Source organism: Saccopteryx bilineata, chromosome 7 (genome assembly GCF_036850765.1).
Source record: "Saccopteryx bilineata isolate mSacBil1 chromosome 7, mSacBil1_pri_phased_curated, whole genome shotgun sequence".
Lineage (NCBI taxonomy): Eukaryota > Metazoa > Chordata > Mammalia > Chiroptera > Emballonuridae > Saccopteryx > Saccopteryx bilineata.
The window spans coordinates 41,914,537-41,919,520 of record NC_089496.1 but is presented as its reverse complement, the minus strand read 5'-3'; positions in this window follow the sequence as shown (position 1 = coordinate 41,919,520).

Sequence of the window (4,984 nt, the reverse complement as noted above, 5' to 3'; positions counted from 1 at the left end):
ACTCCCCACAGTGGTATTTTCTAAAGGCGACCAACTACACTGCAACACAAAAGGGCGGACCTCACTCTTTACACAGATACTGCCCCATGATGATAAGTCACATCTCACTGAAATTCTTTTTTTTTTTCCTTTTTACTTATTTATGTATCTATTTGTATTTTTCTGAAGTTGGAAACAGGGAGGCAGTCAGACTCCCACATGCGCCTGACCAGGATCCACCTGGCATGCCCACCAGAGGGCGATGCTCTGCCCATCTGGGGCATTGCTCTGTTGCAACCAGAGCCATCCTCAGCGCCCGGGCCAACTTTTGCTCCAATGGAGCCTTGGCTGCAGGAGGGGAAGAGAGAGACAGAGAGGAAGGAGGGGGGGAGGGGTGGAGAAGCAGATGGGCGCTTCTCCTGTGTGCCCTGGCTGAGAATCAAACCCGGGACTCCTGCATGCCAGGCCGACGCTCTACCACTGAGTCAACCAGCCAGGGCCTACTTACTTATTTTTGTTAATTGACTTTATTGGGATGACACGGTACAGAGAACCATACAGGTCCCAAGTGTACAAATCAATAAAACGCCCCACCTAGCCTGACCTGTGGTGGCGCAGTGGATAGAGTGCTGACCTGGAATGATGAAGTCACTAAGTTGAAACTATGGGCTTTCCAGGTCAAGGCACATAAGAGAAGCAATCAACTATGAGTTGATACTTATTGGTTCCCCTCCTCCTCTCTAAAATCAATCAATAAATAAGATTTTATTTTGTTTTATTTATTGATTTTAGAGCTAGAGGAAGGGAGAAGAGAGGCCAAAACAACGATCTGTTCCTGTATGTGCACTGACCAGGGATCAAACCAGCAACCTCTGCTTTTCCGATGATGCTCTAACTAACCAAGTTATCTGGCCAGCCCTAATAAATAAGATATTTTTAAAATTAAAACAAACAGCAAACAAAACACCATCTACACACTACATTGTGCACACTCTGCCCCAAGTAAAGTCTCTTTTCATCCCCATTCTCCCCCCACCCCACCCCCTTATGACTCATCCAAATTGAACTGTGGACCTGACTCAAGAGCCAGGAGAAGTCTAGGTGGCTCTGCTCAGTCTGCACTTATCCAGGGGATGACCCTTGTTACTGCAACAGTTACCTTTAATAGTCCAGCCACTCTTTGCCCTCCTGAAACCTGTCCATTAGAGAAACCCTGCTCTTACACCAAAAGAGCCAATTCTTATCCCTATTCTGTTGGGACTGATTACCACTACTGAACTGGCAGATATAGGAAGAGGTGGTTCTCTCCTAGGCTAACAAGATTAGATGTCAAAAACCAAACAGCAATTGTCAGCCACCTAAACCAGTCACATGTAGACATTACAGAATATTTTGAGTCTGATGTGACAGCAGTACATGACTCACTAACACAAATGGTGATTGATAATTGACTGACATTAGATGTCCCGTTGGCTGAACAGGGTGTTATCTATTCTTTATAGAGCACTTCTTGCTGCATATATGTTAACAACTCAAGACAAGTACAGGCCAACCTTTTCAAGATGTGCCAAGGTATACAGGCCATGCATTATACTATAACCAAAATATTTCAACAAATTCTCAAACTCCTTGATATCCCTCACGGATTTATTCTCATGGCTCTCACCATCGACCTAGACCGCAAAAACTGAATCTCACATAGTAGCTGGCCAGGTTTCACCATTATTGCCTTAGTTAAATGTGCAGTACAATGACTTTAGACAATAACACCTGTGTCCTTTAAGACAGTGGTCCCCAACCTTTTTTGGGCCATGGACCGATTTAATGTCAGAAAATATTTTCACAGACTGGCCTTTAGGGTGGGACAGATAAATGTATCACGTGACTGAGACAAGCGTCAAGAGTGAGTCTTAGACGGATGTAACAGAGGGAATCTGGTCATTTTTTAAAAATAAAACATCATTCAGACTTAAATATAAATAAAACGGAAATAATGTAAGTTATTTATTCTTTCTCTGCGGACTGGTACCAAATGGCCCACGGACTGCTACCAGTCCGCAGCCCGGGAGTTGGGGACCACTGCTGTAAGATATCTACTATAGCCTGATCAGGCAGTGGAGCAGTGGAAGGAGCATTGGACTGGGATGTGGAGGACCCAGGTTCAAAACCCCAAGGTCACCAGCTTGAGCATGGGCTCATATGGTTTGAGCAAGGCTCACCAGCTTGAGCCCAAGGTTGCTGGCTTGAGCAAGGGGTCACTTTGTCTGCTATAGCCCCCCATTAAGGCACATATGAGAAAGCAATCAATGAACAACTAAGGCGCCACAACAAAGAATTGATGCTTCTCATCTCTCTCTCTTCCTGTCTATCTGTCCCTTTCTCTGTCTCTCTCTGTCACACACACACACACACACACACACGCACACACACACACAGACACGATATCTGCTACACAATTGGTTGCTATTTCTGATCCTGAGGCATCACAGGATGGACTGTTGAGAGTTTAGCTAAGTTACTCTATGGTATTGCTGCCTTGGTATCAATTTTGTTTGGCCAAGTGACCTGCTTTAAATTGACAATAGCCCCTCATGCAGGTGCATGCCTTATATAACAGCCCAAAGTAAAAAGAAAATGCAAATTCTTGATATGACTCTCCAACAGCATCTGTGATAAGCAATTTCTCCTGAGTCCCAGGGCCTTATCCCATGTGCATCTCTTACATAAGATCCTTCCCCACACAAGAGCTTACCAAAACTCTGCTCTGTTGTTTGAATTGATCAATCCAGCCTTAGCCTGACCTGTGGTGGCGAGGTGGATAAAGTGCTAACCTGGAACGCTGAGGTTGCGGGTTTGAAACTGGACATGCCTGGTTAAGGAACATATGGGAGTTGATGCTTCCTGCTCCTCACCCACTTCCCTCCTTCTGTCTCCCTTTTCTCTCTAAAATAAATAAATAAATAACTAAATAAATCTTTTAAAAATAAAACCATAAAAAGAAGAAGGAGGAGGAGGAGGAGAAGGAGAAAGTATTGCCATACCCTGGCCAGATAGCTCCATTGGTTAGAGCAGTGGTAGTAAACCTGGTCCCTACCGCCCACTAGTGGGCGTTCCAGTTCTCATGGTGGGCGGTAGCGGAGCAAGCAAAGTATATGTAAATAAAAAGATAGATTTAACTATAGTAAGTTGTTTTATAAAGATTTATTCTGCCAAACTTAGCGAAAATCCAACATAAAGTACTTGGTAATTATTATTATATGCTTTAACTTGCTGTAACTCTGCTTTATAAATTTTATAGAGTAAAGTTACTTCACTACTTTATAAATCACTATTACTGTGGAACCGGTGGGTAGTTAGAAAGTTTTACTACTAAGAGATACAAAAGTGGGCAGTAGGTATAAAGAGGTTGACTACCCCTGGGTTAGAGTGTTATCGGGAAGCCCAGAGGTTGTGGGTTGGATCCTCAGTCAGGGCACATACAGGAGCAGATCAATGTTCCTATCTCTCTCTCAAATCAATTTTTAAAATTTTTCAAAAAAGAAAGTATTACCATGATTGGGAATCAAGTAGATAAATTTGGGATGTCTTGGCTATAAAGCTATAAGGAATTATCTAAATCAAAAAAGAATAGTACGGGCCTGATCAGGCGGTGGCGCAGTAGATAGAGCAACGGACTAGGATGCAGAAGACCCAGGTTCAAAACCCTGAGGTCGCCAGCTTGAGCGTGGGCTCATCTGGTTTGAGCAAGGCTCACCAGCTTGAGCCCAAGGTCGCTGGCTTGAGCAAGGGGTCACTTGGTCTGCTGTAGCCCCTTGGTCAAGGCACATATAAGAAGTCAATCAATGAATAACTAAGGTGCCTCAACAAAGAATTGATGCTTCTCATCTCTCTCCCTTCATGCCTGTCTGTCCCTCTCTCTCTGTCTCTGGCTCTCTCGCTAAAAAAGAAAGAAAGAAAAAAATAATAATAGTACGGCCTGACCTGTGGTGGCGCAGTGGATAAAGTGTCTAACTGAAATGCTGAGGTCGCTGATTGGAAACGTTGGGCTTGCCAGTTCAAGGAACATAGGAGAAGAAACTACTACAAGTTGCTGCTTCCCACCCTCCCTTCTCTATCTCCCTCCCCTCTCTGTAAAATCAGTAAATAAAATCTTAAAGAAATAAAATAGGGTAAAGCGTTGACCTGGAATGCTGAGGTCGCTGGTTCATAACCCTGGGCTTGCCTGGTCAAGGCACATATGGGAGTTGATGCTTTCGGCTCCTCCCTCTTTCTCTTTCTCTCTCTCTCTGTCTCCTCTCTCTAAAATAAATAAATAAAATCTAAAATAAAAACTAACAAATAAAATAAAATAAAAGAGTGTGTAGTAGGGTCCTGGCAGGATAGCTCGGTTGGTAAGAGCACCTTCCGGATAGGCAGAGGTTGCCAGTTGGATCCATGGTCAGGGCACATACAGAAACAGATCAATGTTTCTCTCTCTCTCTCAAATTAAAATTAAAATAAAATAAAAAATAAGAGTAGTGGGTAACTAAAAATTACGAAAAACTTGACACAGTTGTCTCTAAGAGGAAGGTCTGGAGGCAGAGACAAGGAACTGTGACTTTTCATTATAACCCCATCTGTGCAGGTATTACTTCGATAGCACTTTAAAGCACAAAATTTGAATATAAGTAATAGTGCTGAAAACATCCCAAAATGAAAGTCTAATTATATACGTGCTCCTAATTTTTTCTGTCATCAGAATGCGCTTGGAAAATATAGAAAAGGGCTAAGGTCAATAAAAGCTCATCTGGTGACTGAAAATCTTCAAGAGGGCTGACGCATTAAACAAGATACTGAAGTTTGGAGGTCAACGCTGGGAACGAGGTCCCAAAAGACCGACATTCGACATTCGGAGCACAAGCCAACCTGTCGGTTAGGCCGGGATGGCAATCAAGCCTCGCGGGAGGCGGGGTCTGGTGACGTCCAACGACGCCCCGCCCCTTACGTTGCGCACTAGGGTGGCCAG